Below are 17,337 nucleotides of genomic sequence, written 5' to 3'. Positions count from 1 at the left end.
AATGGCCAACAGTCCTTTACAACCAGCACTTCACAGATGCCAAAGGGGTTTAACTCCACTTTTGGAAAACCTCAGCAGTGCTCCTGTTAAGCAGGGTCATAACTCAGTTTTATATAGAGTCTTTCATCTCAAAGGAGCTTGAGGTGCGTTTACACCAAAATATAAATTATCCTGTGCACAGCCACCTCGGGGACGAAACACAGCGCCTGCCTTAGCAGCAGCTGGCCAGGCCACCACCAGTCAGTTTGGAGCCACAGACAGACTGCAGAACTATGGCCAGGAGGCACTCTGCAAGGAAGAATGAATGGGATCTGCCCTTCTAACGTGTGTCCTTTCCTCCCCAGACCTACAACGGACCTTTCAGATCCACACCTCGCTTTCCTTTCTGAGTCCCCCTATGCCTGCCCTCAGTGATTTCTACCCCACCCAACCCCCCTACATACACAATCTCACAATGGACCTCAAAATTGCAAACTAGGAGTAAACAGTGACTGCATTTTCAAATTTGATCCTGGAGACCAGGGGAAACGATGGCAAGCCATGGCTCTCAGGCCAAATCCAGACTGCTGCTTATTTTTGTAAATAAAGTTTTATTGGTACACAGCCACACTCCCTCATCTGTGGATCCTCTATGACTTTGTTGGTACTGCAACAATGGAATGGAATAGACGTGGCAAAGACTGTATGCAAGGTGTTTTGATTTGTTTGTTTTGCATTGTTTTATTTTTCAGAGGTAGAAGAAAGGAGCAAGGAGGCTCTTTCAATAATCTCTAAAGATCAGTGTCTAAGAAAGAAACACCATATTCTGACCCTGAGTCTCCAATTTTATTATTCCTTCATCAGAGAAACTCTTTTATCCAGGTCCCCTCTGTCCCTGCCTAGCCACACTGGTCCAGTGTACCTAACTTCATCCCCAGAAAATTACCAGCGGCTGTCTCCAACTGGTCTCTCAAATTGAAGCCTTGGAAGTACCCGCAAGGTCCCCTCCATGTCACCCTCAAATGCACCTTGTCTTTGACATCATCTCTGGTTCTCCCTAGACAGAGTTAGTTGCTCCCTCCTCCAGGCGCTCACAATATTTTGTTCATTCTTCTCTCGTAGTTATCTTCCAATTATCTCTATGTTTGCCTTCCTTACTAGACTATGGGTTTCCTGAGAGTAAGAACAATATCTTGTTCAACTTTTTATCCCCAAAACCTAATACAGTGAAAGACATACAAGGGGACCTTCCATTAATGGTTATTACAAAAGTAACTCAGTCAGTCTTACTCCACTGGAACATAATCTCCAAGGACATGAATGAAGGGATTGTCTGATATTCTCTGAAGACTAGGTGTGTTTAAAATAATCTTCCCAACAGATGACCCTGATTCTGTCCTTTTAACTCTTGCCCCTGAGTGGGGCTGACTTTTACACATTCTTTGTTAGTTGGTCATGCAATTTTGAATTTGCAGAACAAGAGCCTCATTACAGAAATATATACCAACAGCAGTTATAAAAGGACAACCTTTGTAACAACTAGAGCTGTCAGAAGACTTGGAAGGGTGGGCACTGGGTAGAAAGTAGGCTGAGTGTTCTCTAAGTTCCCTTCTTACTCTAGGGTTTGGTAATAGCCTCATTTGTCTGGTGCGGCCTCAAAGAAGACAAAACTATCACATGGCCACGGGACAAAGATTTACTGCCATTAGGATCGGAGCAAGCAGAGGCACCCATCCACCTCAAGTGCAACAAGCTCGCAGATCTGCTGAACAACTCAGGGACATTTGAAGAGTTAAAAGAAACCAGTCCTCTCACATGGCAAGTGGCATTGGCATTGTAGCATTTTGGCAGCAGTGCCACCCCACCCTCATTTGTATCCTTTCTAATGGTCACAATTGTGGCAAGACCTGATAATATTTTGTAGTGAACAAAATTGGCAATCTGGTGTTCTGGGCATTCACCACACGGCATGGCCACTCACCATATTGTCAATAGTCTTCTTTTGGTGAACTTGGACTTTCCACGTTGGGTTCTTGTCTTAGTCTGCTCAGGTGGCCATGCAAAATACCATAGGTTGGATAGCTAAACAGAAAAATGTGTTTTCTCAAGGTTTTGGAGACTAGAAGTCAAGATCAGATTCTGGTGAGAGTGCTCTGTCTGGCCTGCAGACCGCCCAGCCGTCTTCTCAGTCTGTGCTCATATGGCCTTTACGTGGTGCCTGGGTAGGAAGATCTCTCTCTCTCCCTCTCTCTTTCTCTCTCTCTCTCTCTACTTGTTCTCCTCATCTTCTTATAAGGCCACGAATCCTATCAGTCAGATTAGGACCTCACACTTCTGACCTCATTTAACCTTAATTACCTCCTAAAAGGCCTACTTTCAAATACAGTCACATTGAGGGTTAGGGCTGCAACGTATCAATTGGGGCGGAGGAGGTCACAATTCAGTCCGTAGCAGTCCCCCTCTCCCAAAGGAGAAGCCAGACTCTCTTTCAGCCTTCTTTGCAGCTGGGGTGCAGACATATGTCACAGTCTGGACAATCAGATGCCTTTAACTCAGTAAAATCCAGGAGGAGGCAGGAAAGGGGTTGAATCCACTCTACAGGGAATTAGTGCCACTTGGCAGGGAGACATCAGCTCTCAGGGCAGCCCTAGGGAGGGCCAGCTGTGGTGTCTGGTTCAGATTGTCTGCTAGGTGAGTTCACGGGCCTGGCCCTGCCTCTGGGCCTCTGTGGTGACAGCAGCCCCCACCCCCACCCCCAACCCCACCCCCACCCCCACCCCCACCACATGTAGCTGGCACTCCTGGTTGTGCAGCTTCCACATCTGACCCTGGCTTCCCAGAGATTCCGTGGTCTACTGATAGAGTTCAGTAAATCATCTTTTGGCTCAGACTAGATAGAGGCACCATTTGCAAATAATGCCAATGTTTATAGCTGACACAGGTGCTTAAAACTAACCCATGTAGTTCCTTTTTGCTTTCTTCACAAGCACTTCCGGATGATTTTTCTTTCTCGCCTCGGTGCTATTTTGAATGAATATTTGGCAATGTGATGTTGTACCAATTCTTGGCCTGTTTGCCGTGGGCTCATTCGTTATCCTTTCCCCACTTCCCTTTGTGTGATAGGAGGTAGGGTGGGGGAGGGCTCACCCCTGGAACTTGTATGTCACAGGCTCTCGTAACACCTGGTTTCCAGCTGGGTTCAACCAAGAAGAGGCACGGTTGAAGCCAGGAAGGTAGGAGCGGGGGAGAAGCCAGGGCATTTCTCCCCGAGTCTCCACTCCAGGTAGCTCTGCAGCAGGTTCATCGGCTTCTCCGTGACTTCAGCTCTGCTGACAGGGCCCTGGGTCCAGCTTCTGCCAGGTGACTCTGCCTCTGTGCTTCAGCCGAGGGATAGCAGAGGCTTCCTGCTGCTCCTCGTCTCTCAATGGCCTCACCACCCCCACTTGGCTTCTTGGCTTTTCCGTCATCTGTGTCACCTCCTCACTGTAATAAATGTCTTCCTTTTAAATGCTTAGAGCTGCTCTCATTTGCCTGGTTGGATCCTGACTGACACAGCATGGAGATACCATTTTTGCTTCCGGTCAGAGAACTACCCAACGCCTGTGGGCTTCAGTGGGACTCAGCAGTGCCTTCACTCTGTTGGATAGAATTCCTCTTACTATGAAATCCTTTGGACAAGATCACTTTCCCAATTTGACCACCATGAGGCATGTGTTCCCAGGCCATCTCTGTAAGTCTTCTGATCTTGCCAGAGAACAAGAAACAGCACTCAAAGAGACTTGTTGATGGAAAACATCACGATTAGAAACAGCAGCTAAATCTTGCCACACTGACCAGAAGATCCCATGAGGATAAAGCAAGATAAAGCAGAGATGGGTAAGGGAAGGCTGACAAATAAGTAGGGAATCTAGAAAAATTTGCCAGCCTTTTAGAAAAACAATGATGAACACTTTTCAGCTCATAAGATGAAAAAAAAAAAGGCTATATATGCAAAGTGTTCATTATGGCATTATTTATTAAACTAAATCTAAATGTCCAACGGTAATAAAATTATGTTTCAACATAAGACGTTTTACCCTATGGAATAGTTAATAACCAGTAGCAAAAATAACAATGAAGGCACTGTTTATAGCAGCATTAAATAAATAAAATTAGCAGAACCAGATAATGTATCTACTCTGTGATCACAGCCACGTGAAAATCACAGATGCATAGAGACAAACTAGAAGTGGTGTGGGAGAATGCTGAGTTGACATGTTAAGGTGATACGATAATACCGTGTTTCCCTGAAAATAAGACCTAGCCAGACAATCAGCTCTAATGCGTCTTTTGGAGCAAAAATTAATATAAGACCCGGTATTTTATAATGTTATGTTTGTTATGTTATGTTATGTTATGTTATGTTATGTTATGTTATGTTATATTATATTAAAGACCGGTCATATTAAAGACCCAGTCTTACAATAAAATAAGACCGGGTCTTATATTAATTTTTGCTCCAAAAGATGCATTAAAGCTGATTGTCCGGCTAGGTCTTATTTTCGGGGAAACACGGTAGGTGGATTATTTTTTATAGAATTGCCTTTTTAAAAAATAAGGATGCTTGTACAATAATAAATATTTTCCCTTCCCTTTTCCTTCCCTTTCTAGAGTCACGTAATACTAAGTGATGACAAGGAGAGGACAGGCGGGCTGAGTGGCAGCTAACTAACAGGACTTGGGGCACACTGAAGGGACATAGAAGTAGGAAAGAGTATTAAGAGAATAAAATGAGAAATACTGAAGAGTGAGGTAATGAAATTTGAGTGATTTGTAGGACCTATATAGAAACAAACACAAGCAGGGTTTTAAATTTGGGCGGAATAATGTGTGGTAGGTTTCATTTTTAATACTCTACACACACTGTCACATCCATTCCCATGGAATCAGCATAAGAGATGGTGAAGCTCCTTTCCTGCCACTGTTAACAGAGGGAGAGACTGAAGCTAAGACATGTGAAGTGACCTCTCACATTACACAGCTGGAAGGGTCTTCTTTGGCTCCGAGTCCAGCCCACTGGCCTCCACACCGTCGTTGCTTCTAAACAATTAAGATTGTGGTTATCAAAATCAGTGTCCCTGATGACCAGAGACCGGTCTCCCCTCGTTCAGTCTTGAGACCTCTCCTTGAGCTGCTTTGCCAGAACTTAGCCCTGGGTGCCTGATTCTCTAGATCAAAGCTTTCCTGGAGTGAGATCCTCTTATCTGTTATCTGGCAGGCTTCCTGTCAGCCTCCGTTGACTGCCATGCTGGAGGAGACCGGCTCATGGAGAGCATTCAGCTACTGGTAGGAAGGGCTGCACATAATAAAGTCTGCCTACAAGAGGGGGAGGGGTATCGGACCGACTCACAGAGCAGTTGCAGGATTACATTGTTAAAATGTGTATATGGGATTCAGCACTGCGCCTAGCACATAAAAAGTTGGCTAGCTGGCTGGTAGTAAGAGTCTCATTAGTAGTAAAAATAGCAATCACATCAATTAACTAAGAGGTTGGGATTAGAAATAGCCCCATGGAAAATTTTCCTTCAGAAATTCAGCGAAAGGAGAAAAGTTTCTTCTTTCTTCTCCCATAAACTTACTTAATCCCTGGCTCTATGTAACTCATGTGCTTTCTTTTTAGCCCAAGCTGCAAATAGACTCCATTAGTCCAGATGCATTTAGTTTTTTTTCTGCTTCATTCTTCACCCTCTTTATATCTTGCTGCCTCTCTTGGGTCTTATAAATGGTTTTATTAATATTGATATGTTGTTCTGGAATTCAAAATAAAATAAGTAGATATTACATGGGAAGTACAATTTGATGCCTCCCATTCAGAACAAATTGTCATGTCAGCATATCAAAGCATTCCTAAGGCCAAGATTAGAGGCTTATTGGACAGTCTAAACCACAGATCAGTAGGGCGGTAGGCAAGCATCGGAGCAAAACTGGCTGTGTGAATCTACAGGTTGGCACCGCAGTTTAGACTACGCACGAATAAATGAATGGACACCCAGCCCAACACCACATTTAAATAGACACAGCCGAGAAAAGTATGATGGATGTGGTAATGGTAGCGGTTGGGGTCGTGTCTTCTGAGAATGGACAAGCATGTCATGAACAAAACCATTACTAAGCACTAAATAGAAGTTTTCTGTGTATTGGCCAAGGAAGAGCCATCTTTCAAAATGGGAGGAATGGAAAATGGCAGTTGCCAAGTAAAACCTTGTTTATCTTGATGCAAAATTGATTAACTGGAAAGAGAAGTGGTGTTTAGTTTAGAGCTGGATGTGATGCAGGATATAACAATAAGTAAATACAGAAATATCTCCAGGGAACGAAAAGCCAATATTTGACCTATCATCAGACGTAGCTCCCGCGACTTTTATTTATTTATTTTTTAAGCTGATTCTTTGCCCCCCACCTCCAGAGATTTTGATTCAGTAGATCTTTTTTAAAAGTTCCCAGGTGATTCTGGAAATTGGTTGGGTTTGGGGTACATGGTCCAGATCTCATTTTTGTGCACCACTAGGGTTGGACTAGGGGTTTGGGACTAAGAGTTGGAAAAGAAGTGGTTCACCTTCAATGATAAGTTATTAGGAAGACAAAACTTGCACATACTGATATGAACAAGGAGAGAATAAGGACGATGAGAAAGGAAGGTTCAGGATGGATTTAAATGCTGCATAGATGTCCCTAGACTGGAGAGGGGCAGGACATCCCTAGCAAGAAAATAGCATGAGCAGAGCCACAGAAACGAGACTAGGCAGGCAGCAGGGAGCAGGGCCAGCAGACTGGGGTGGAGGGTACACATACTGGAGTAGATGGAAATAAGTCTGACTTAAGGATGTTTAACAAGGGGCTGTGTAATTCTCGGTAAAGAATGCTACTCACAGACAGTGGCCCAGTGGAAAGTATGACTTGAACCAAAAGTTCCCAACCAAATTGGAGTTATAAGACACTGTAATTGTTAGTTTGATTTCACAATGTCCCACTTTTTCCCTCCATATCTCTCCAAAGAGCTCATTAACATGGCATCCAGGCCCTAAGCACTTCAAGTTTTCCCTTTGTGAGGCTTTGCAAATGCTGCTCAGGAATTTCCAACTCTAAGATAAAATAACATGAGTTGAAACTCGACGAACATTTCCGTATGAGCACTCACTACTTGAAAGCAATCCCATCGACCTGCATACTTCTCAACCATGTCTCGGGGGGAATATGGGAGACAAAGCCTGTCAGGGAATGTCACCCTCACAAGGCCAATCACCTCATGTTGTTAGCAATGGCATAGGAAATTTATCTAACGTGTATCCTGAAGACCTACTGTGAGCCAGGGGTCATGGGTACTGGGATATAGAGTTAAATATTCTTCCTCAAGGAGCTCACGTTGCTCATTAAATTTAAGAATGAGCCTCAAATTGGATGTGAGTCTCGCCCCCTGAACAGGCTCGAAAAGATCACAACGTCTGAAAATGGTGAGTAGGTAGAAGAAAGTGGTGAGACACTGAAGACGGTCAGGAAGGGTCCCCTCAGTTGAAGTGTGGGAGCCATTCATTCATATCTTTGATTGTGGCCATGAAAACAAGTATGGTACCAAGAATGAATAGGAATAGAATGAGCAAGGACTATGAAGTAGTAATCTCTCACTCGCCTGTGGCATCAGCAAGAATGGTCATAATTTGCTCATTTCAGTTGTGGCTTTGGTTTTTGCGTGATGAACGAAAAACAAGAAGGCAAGAAGAACAATTGAAGTTGGCAATAGAAGTAATAGGCCCTAGAGTAAAGTTCAATGATTCTAATTCCTTCCAGAAAAAGAAAAGCCAGAAAAGGGATTTAACAGAGCATTTAAATGGAGGAGAGTTATTTTAAAGAGAAAAGCACTTCTCTGTCTCAAAGTGGCTTAAGTGAGAGGAAACGGCTGTAATTTCAAGAAGAGAGGTTAATCTACTTATAAGGAAAACTTTCTGACTAGAAGGATTGTTTTTGATATAGATCAAATAACTGAAGAATCGGTGGAGACCTTTTTTAGAGACCTTTAAGATGAGGAGAAACAGACTTTTGTCTGGCATGGTAGGATTCTGGCAAGGAAAAGAAGAGTTGGGGAAGACTGCACCCTTAAAAGTCCAGCAACTCAGAGTCTGACATCCTATAGAAGGAAGAAGGTGATTTTTATAACCGCAGCAGCAATCATAGCTCACCTTTTCTGTGCCTAATGCTTACCACAAGTCAATTAAGGCCTTAGCCAGTACATATAGTATATTAACTCCTTTAATCCTCACGACAACCCCACAAAGCACGTCACTGTCTGCACATTACAGATAAGGGAACTGTGGCACGCAGACGTTAAGTTACTTTTTCAAGGTCACACGTTGGCAAGGAGCAGACCAGGTGCAGGGCCCAGAGTCAGTGTCTGAATGTCCCATGTTACCCACCGTGAGGTTGTGGCTCCAAATAAGCAGGGACCTTTCCCACCTCTGAGTCACAGTTCTTCTAGAAGGCAAGAATAAGAAGGGCTTTATTTGAACTCTATTCTTTATAAGTTTGAAAGCTTGCGGTTGAGGGGAGGAATTCTTTTAAGCCCAGGCCTTTTCCCAGGAGTTTTCTCTTCTGTCCAAACAGTAAACAAGCAACGGTTGTGATCCCCAGGACACTTGGCTCACCTCCTGGCCCCAGCTCAGGACCCACTTCTGGGTATAAAGCAGGGTCCAAATCCTTTATTAATTTACCTCCACAGGCCTTATTCCAAAAATGACTTAAGGCCGCTTAAAGCTTACACCAATTCTTAGTTTCAAGCAAACTAATACCCCTGCTTCTCTAGTCCACCAAAGAACTTTCAGATATATTCTCCCATCATTAACCAGATGCGGCAGAAAACTCAGTTCTCATCCAGGTTTAGGTATAATCAGAGAAGTTAAGCAAAAGCACAAAATAGCCTTATTTGGGTAATATTTAAGAGGTGTGAGAGGTGGTCTTAACCCACCAAAGGAAGGCTATTTTCAAGTTGGAAATGAGACGGCAAAGAAGAAAGAAATTATGTTTTGAAACCTGTTGCCCAACTATGAAGGCCGATTTTCCTCAACCAAAGATAAAGGGAAAAATTGATATAGTAGGTTTCTTGGATAGTTGGGAAAAAGACCTTGGGACGTGAACGTCCAGGTTTTCATCAAGGTTTCTTTTAACTTGCACCACAATAACTTGTGTCCAGTGTGCCTGTGACTGTCTATAATTCAGAGGGTTTATTTCTGACATGACGCTAACTCAGAAGAAAACTATCACTTAGGAAACAGTCAGTGTTTGGGGTTCTCATCTCTACACCCCTTCCCTTGCCTAAAGTGACAGTTCGTACTTCAAGAAAATGGGTCAGAAAGACCAGGGCCCAATCTTTCTCCAAGCTCTACCACGTTCTGTCTGCTCAACAGGGAAATAATAGTCTTGTCACTGGTGGGCCCCTCAAGTTCAAAACCCTGCCTAAAGGGTGGGTAAGACCAACTGTGATTCCACATAAAGCTTCTGGTGAGAGTGCAGCAGCCGGAGGCAGGAGCCCCAGCTCAGCAGACATGTGGGCCCACGATCCTTCACACCAGTAAAACTAGACTCTCACACTCTATTGTTAATCACCTTGAATTGGGCCAGCAAGGAGCCTCCTCGGTTCTGTGCCCAATGTCTCCACTCAGAAACGGTCCGGAATCCACTGAGTTTGGGCCACACATCAGAAGAAATACGGCAGTTGGTCAGGTCTGCTCCCACTGCAAGAGTCGGGGTGAGTGTCTTGGTGGTCCTTTTACCTCATGTTACCATCAAATAAGCCTTGGATTGGATTCCTAATTATTTAAGAAAATGGGGTGGACAGCAGAGCTGAGGAGGAGCAAAAGAAAGCCTGGAAGAAGGGCAGACAATGTAGTACAGTGATGTGACCCTTAATATTCTTTATATTTGAGGGGCTCCACCCCTTTATGAATCACTGAAATCACGCATCCTTTCTTCAGACAATAACATGTCACGTATCCCCACAAGATCTTACGGACAGCTGCAGCAGGGTTCATGGGTTCCCTGAAGCCAAGCCGTGGACATGGACAAGAGCCCAAGCAAAGAATCTTTGCTCATTATCATCAGACACACTATCCCCTCAAAGGCAGGCAGAGGGCTGGGGCTGGACTTATCAGCTCTCCTTCCCCAAATGCTTACTTTCAGGTCTTTCAATCCCAGAGGGAAATAGAATACTCTGGTTTTAGTGACAGACCTAAGTTGGGTTCCAGTTCACAATTATCTAGCTGTGTGACTTCAGCCAAGGTACTTAACCTCTCTGAGCCTCGATTCCCTCATCTAAAAATGGGGACAACAGCAGAGCCTACACTGTGAGATTGCTTGAAGATTAAATGACCAAAGACACACAAACTGCTTGGCTCAGGGCTTTAGCATACGAGGCGCTCAGAATACATCAGCCAGGAGCAGGGCCTATCAAAAGTCACGCCATGCCCACAGTGATCAGTAAACGGTCAGGGCTTGAGAGTAAGAAACAGTCGTTGGCAGCCCGGAGGTGACAGGAGCCACTGTTCTCACTCTCAGGGCAGGCTTCCCATGGATCAAGACACCTGTGCTCCATTCTGTGAGGCAGCAGCAGTGACAGAAAATGAGCGCTCACCTTCTGGGGAGGTGGGGATGGGGATGTGTAGGGAAACCTCAAACCCAAGGGCAAGTTTATATCCCTGAAAGACGTACGCTACACAATTCTCAGCTATATACCAAGAATATCCACTGATGCGGTAGAAACACCCAAGAACCTCACTGCAGCCCCACGTTGCAATTTGCCAGGAGATCAAATGAAAAGGGAAAATGTGTAATGAGATTCGTCTCAGCATTTTGGCAGCTGCACCCCCTGAGCCCCACACTGTGGCGGCTCCAAAAAGACCATTATGAAACCTCAGGCACCAAGGAAATTTCAGTTCAAGCAATGGAGGCCTTTTCCCCAGGCACGACCCATCATGTTCCATTTTAAACTATTTCCTTGACAGCATCCATCAAAACAAGCCACGCTTCTCCCATTCTCTCTTTGTTTTTAAGACAGTCACATGTCAGGGTGCTAGGCGGGGAGGAAGAAGGCAAAATGCCCTCCCTTCTAGGTTTAGGGGTCGTTATGATTTTGTACCTGTGGTGTTCTGGGCACACATTCAGCAGTGACACCCTCAGATTATCAGTGCCTGTAAAACAATTCCAGGCTGGAACCAAATTAATCTCCCTTATAGTGAGCAAACTCAGTCCTCCCTGCTGCCAGCAGGAACGGGATAAGGCTCCGCCCTGGCTGGTGCCAAAGCCTGGGCCAGGGAAGGCGCCTCCAGCTGGCCGCACCCACGCAGGTCACTCATAAGGAGAGTCCAAAGCATGTGGCTTGGAACTTATGGAGGAGCAAGGCAATAATTCATCAAGCACATGCATTCGGTTCTGGAGTCTTCACTGAAGTCTGCTCTATACAATCTGTTTTTCTACCTTCAAAATAACTGTGGGACAGATCTGCTCAGGAGAGAGAACAGAGGCAGCTCGCTGCCGGAATCTAACCACAGACCCTGTCCTCGTGTTGACAGTTTATTTTGAGTATTGGCATGCTGGATCCCCAACTGGAGAAAATTTCACTCTGAATATTCCAGCCGTGGGTCTGCAGGGCCCTCCCATTCCGGGGATAAACCATTTACAAAGGGCTCGACAGGCATGGGGAAGGTTAATCTGGAAACCCTGCGGGGCAGCAGGCGAGAAACAGGCCATGTCCATCTGCAGACCCCACCTCATTCTGCAAGGTGGATCTGCCCGGTGTTCAGGGTGCGGGGGAGGCCAGGCAGGCACAGGCTGTGATGCTACTTTGAACCAGGCTGCTGTAAAGAGGTGGAAATGGCGACAGCTCAGCTGCGGTCCCTGGACACTTGAGAGAAGGGAGTAAACACTCAGGCCCGGAAAAAGGCGGGGCTTCTCATTGTGGAGCTCAGGAAAGGCTGGTTTGCTTTGAAGCGAGGAAGGCAGCTGGCAAACTCCCATCGTGGGGCAAAGTCTTACTTCTCTCCAAGATGCTGGTCTCCATCCAAAAGGCACAGGTGCCAGGGGCTAGAGCACTGAAGGGAGGCTGGCTGGAGGCCTGCGTGAGGTGACTGCTGCATATAGCCACGAGCAGGAAACTCGGAAGTGCCCCGTCTTCCAACGTCAAGGACATCACACACACACACACGCACACACACACACGCACACACACGTGCATAAACGTGCACATCGCATGCATGCCGTATCTCAGACACACACCACACAGAGACACACACACCTCACATTTATGCCACTCCCCAGGCATACACACACAACACCCAGACATATACATACCATACGAATACACCACAGACACACACCACACACAGACACACATATACCACACATGCATATACATACTACACACCAATCACATCACATTTCACATGCACCACACACATATGTGATACCACATACATCCAGTCCAAGGCCTATGCTGTAAAAGCAAGGTTCCTCAGGTGCGAGGTCCTCAGGGCAGGCCGACTCCTGCCCCCATTCGCCTGGCTTGTCCCCTGCAAGGCCTCGCCTGGTGAGCAGCAACACGGACTCCTCAGAGAAGGCGTGTCTCACAGGAGAACGGCTCCTGTCTGCTCCAAAGACGTGCTCTGACAAACCCCCTTCTGCAGCTCCAGGCATGGGTCACTCTAAGAAGCTGCCAGAAGGAGGCCCCTGAGACATGGAAGGAAAGCAGAGGGTGGGGGCAGGGGAAGCAGGCAGTGACCACAGTTCCTGAACTCACATTCTGTCATCTGGTCTGATGAGGGAACAGACATTTTAAAGTGGAAGTACTAGAGGAGATTGAAAAAATGTACCAATGTCATCAATGGCTAATATTTATTTTCAAAAGTAGTTTCTATGATTTGTTGAAGCCCTATTATAGATCAGGCACTTCGCTAGGCGCGTGACATAGATTACCACTAGTCCTCACGACTGCTTGATCAGTGAGTACTGCCATCCTCGCTTTGCAGATGGACAGATGAGGGCAGAGGATGCCTAAGATATGGCACATGGAATGAAAGCAGGATTTGAACAGGTCAGTCCAATTCCAGAGCCCAAGTTCTTTACCTCTGAACTACGCTTCTATTGTACTGGGAGATTTTGATTGCCCTTGAGAAAAATAAATCTATGACAAAATGTACCAGGGGATTCTAGGGGGTGAGATCACCCAGATGAATGTGGTATAAACTTCGTTTCTAATTAAATGGGATCCAAAAATTTTAAATATGTCATCATATACTAAGTTGCCAAACAAAAAGTGTTCCCAAATGCCAGCCACAGCCATTGCCATCTCAGAGCTTTACAACATCAAGCTGCCTTTGTAGACCTCTAACTGTAGAAACCTGACTACAGACTGAATTAGCCCTGGAGCACCTCACTGCTGCTTCAGTCAGGAAGTAGGGAGCTCGCCCCACCCTCGTGGAGGGCACTTGTCTGAAAAAATGTATCTGTTAGAAGAGCAACTGAATGAATTTTTAAGCCAACTTGAAATCAGTGGGTGTCAGAAAGCTGCCCACAAAACTGTCTTGCCCTTAAGTGATACTCCGTGTTATGAGTGTGGTCACCTAATGATATTGATGTCAACAACGCTTCCCAAGTGGTTGTAGACATCAGCTCCTGTCACTTGGGTGGCCCCGTCTCCCTTACCCCCACCCTGAGGCCGGTGATCTAGTGGGGACAATCCTGTGACTTACCACAATCAGTGGTTAGAGGCAGTCTCAGGTTAATGCCATGCGCATATTTTCTAGACTCTGCCTCCTACAGGTCTTCCTGAGCTGTAGGAAGTAACAGGCGCAAGTTGGTCAAACATAGCACGGCAAGGCACAATGTTGAGTTTTACAAAAATTGCATCGATAAATGAAGAATCTCCAAGGAGAGACAGCTGGGTCCTTGTAATCCTGATGCCTGTCTCCCTGGAAACCATCTCCCTTCTAGGATTATTTTAGGCCAGCCCACAAGGAACTGCTCTTCTTTAAAGCTTTGACCCAAATGTGGACATGAACTCCTTCCATTTATTCCCTATAACACAGTTATGATAGCATTGGAATATTAAACTAAAGGTTTATGGATAGCAAAAGAGAAATAAACAAAGAAACTAACATACAACCAGGCCATCTGGCATCAAAATACTGTCATCTCAGCCTTCCTGGGACACCTGCTGCTTTGTCCTGCTTCCTGCCTGCCCTCTAGGGGGCCAAGGCTCTGTTCATTGCCTGGAAACATCATCGATCCTATTCAGACAGCTCAAAATCCAAACTCATGGGAAGAAGATGTAGAGAGACAGGAGTGCCCTCTCCTTCGTGGCCAAGGTCAACCTTGCTCTTGTTCAGACGATTTAGTCATTCATTCCTTTACGCATCAGATCTCCATTGCGTACTCGCTACGAGCTAGACATTTGAGTGGGCTCTAAAGATGAAGTGGTGGAGAAACAACGTATCTGCTACCACACACCTGCATCTGGTGACCCTCTGGGTTTCCTTCACAAGTCCCTGGAGGGTCGTGCTTCTGTCATGAATGATGTTGATGTTTCTACAAAACTTTCCCTTGGCTATTGACTTACTTGCTTCTGCTCAGTTCATTCTTTGCCTGAAGGGTCAAACTCTGAGTTTAATTCCCAGAAAGAAGCCTCATGGCCACTTCTGTTTTTATTGGGGGAGGGAGGTGATGGGCAGCTGAATGGCCTGAGTTTCCTTGGTTCTAGGTATCAACAGCACATATGGTGCCAACACACTCTCTGAGAGGGGACTTTTTAAAAAAAAGTGTGTTTTGTGATTCCTCATTTCAATGCATTAAGCATCCCAGCCATACCTCCACCACAAACTTGCTCTCTGGGTATCTAAAGGAATTCCTTTGGCCCTGGAAATGTGTTGTTGGATTTACTCTACTCTGTGAGGTTAACAGGACATCTGTACCAAAACACCACAAAGTCTCCGGAGTCTGGTCAGGGCCAAGACCAAGGAAGCACTGGATCTCAATTCAAGTCCGAGACCAGGAATTAGGCTTATGCGGGGTAAGGGGTGAAAAAACAGTTCTGGAGGCCAGAAGAGCCAAGCCAAGCCGACTGAATGCTTAATATAGAGCACGTCAGAGGTCTACCAAACAGCCAAGACAAAGGAGTCCAAGCCTCGGGTCAGGGGAAGACAAAAGGCTAGGATGATGTAGGACGTGGAGCCAAAGCGGTTGCGATCTCGCAGTTGCAGGAGTAAGTGTGACTCAAAGACGAGATTCTGCTGCTCTCTGATGTCTCAGGAGCCTCGAGTTGCCAGACCCAGTTCGCAGGGAGTAGGTGGGCTCAAGTCAGAGCTTCCTCCATTTAAGCCATCTTCACACCCACCATTTCCCTAGACATCCTCCTCAGACCCCGGCTCTGTATCCGGTCCCCTCCCCTGCTCAGCTCCCAGCACCACCAGGTTCTCAGAGCTCCTAGTCATACCTATCACTCCCGCCAAACAGCAACAAGAACTGTTTGTTCTTGGTCATGGACACCACTGCATTCTATCTTTTAAAATATTTCCCATAATAGTGCCTATAAATTTACAGCAAGTTCAAACTTATATTTTCCTATGTATTCTAGATTGTACTGTATTTCATTATCCGACTGCCAGGAGGGTAATTCCCTATTGGGTTACTAATTATCATTTTTATTACATTCAAGAGACTGTTCTTTTTTGGGGAATTTTTCTTCTTCTTTTTTTTTTTTTTTTGCCCTGTCATTTGCTGTTGTGAATAAATTAGAAGAGTTTAAATGTGATCTTTGGATTTTCTTTAACAGTCACATTGAGAGATGAAGGATCAGAGAGCCAACAAGATAAAAATGGAGGACGTAGTTGTCACCTCATTCTCCTAGCATAGTGGTTCTCTAGTTGTGGTCCATGAACCTCTGGGAGTCACTGAGAACTTTCCGGAAAAAGCTACAGAGCCAACTTTATTTTCCTAATGATACTGACATGTTATTTATGTTTTCCACTCTCTTGGCATTCACACAGAAGCAATGGTGAGTAACACTGCTGAGGTCTTATCACAAACCAGGGTAACGGCACCAAATTCTGCTAGTACTCATTCTATTCTTCACCACCACAAACTCAGAGGGAAAAAAGTCTCAAGTAAGATCACACTGGTTGAAGCAGAAAATAGTATTAATTTTATTATATGTCCAACATTAAGTATGAAAAGATATTCAAAGTGCATGGAAGACCAATGGACTTTAATGTAACAGAATATGAATAGTTCATTGATATGGTTTGGGATTCTACATTCCAGCTGACTTTTAAAAAACTACCACTTGTAGCGTTTTTATATAGTAACAAAGAAAAATATGCACAATTACCTAAAAAGGCTGGTAAAATGCTCCTCCCCTTTCAAGTTATCCTAATAGATATGAAAATGTAGTTGTCTCCTATTAAACCAGACATTAAAAAGGTTGCAGAAATGTAAAACTACGCCACTATTCTCCTAACTTTTTTGTTTTGAAAAAAATATAGTTTTTAATACAAAACATTTAAAAAGTAACGTAGTGTTATTGAAGTTATTTTTAAATAAATTAATAAAGAAATGTTTTTAAAATTTCTCAGTTTTAATTGCTAATATGATAAATACTACTGGGTCTAACTTACATAAACTAAAGTTCTTTGTGATATTCAATAACTTTTAAGACTGTAAAGGGGTCCTTAGAAAAGAGGAGTTGAACACTGATGTTCTGAAATGCACACACATACACATTCCTCCATTCTTGCCACGCCAACACATCTTGCCTGACTCACTACGAAGCAGAAGTCCTTGAACTGTTTATAACTAGAAGAATCCATCTAAACTAATGAGAGCCAGAATAACACCCACGTCCCCACAGCAGCCACCAGCAGTCTGCCAGGGCAGCCTGAAGTTGCCTGCCAAAGAGCAGGAATTTGAGACCTAAAGGATGTATGTTGCCAGCACCTTGACAATACCAAGATTGCTCTGAATTAACTGTTCTACCGTCTCTGTTCTTAGAGTCACATTTCCTCATTTTTTACACAATGCCAAGGACAACTGGGCCTGGTCTTTCTCCTGATATGTTATTCGTTAGCCTCCAGGAGAATAGTTCTACTAATATCTTCTATGTGTAGACATATTGTCTGAGTCAGGAAACAAGTTCTAGAGCATTCTAAAGAGCCAAGCTACTTGACTTTCTTCCAAGATTTACTCCCTGAGACTTTAACTAGTGCCTATAAAATGCGGGCCCAAGTGCAGACTTAAGCAGGTTTGCAGACCACATACTAAGACAGCTGTGGGTATTAGCAAACCATT

The sequence above is a fragment of the Rhinolophus ferrumequinum genome, chromosome 5 (assembly GCF_004115265.2).
Source record: "Rhinolophus ferrumequinum isolate MPI-CBG mRhiFer1 chromosome 5, mRhiFer1_v1.p, whole genome shotgun sequence".
In the NCBI taxonomy this organism is placed as follows: Eukaryota; Metazoa; Chordata; class Mammalia; order Chiroptera; family Rhinolophidae; genus Rhinolophus; species Rhinolophus ferrumequinum.
The sequence above is the reverse complement of the archived record's forward strand: the minus strand, read 5'-3'. Positions refer to the sequence as shown.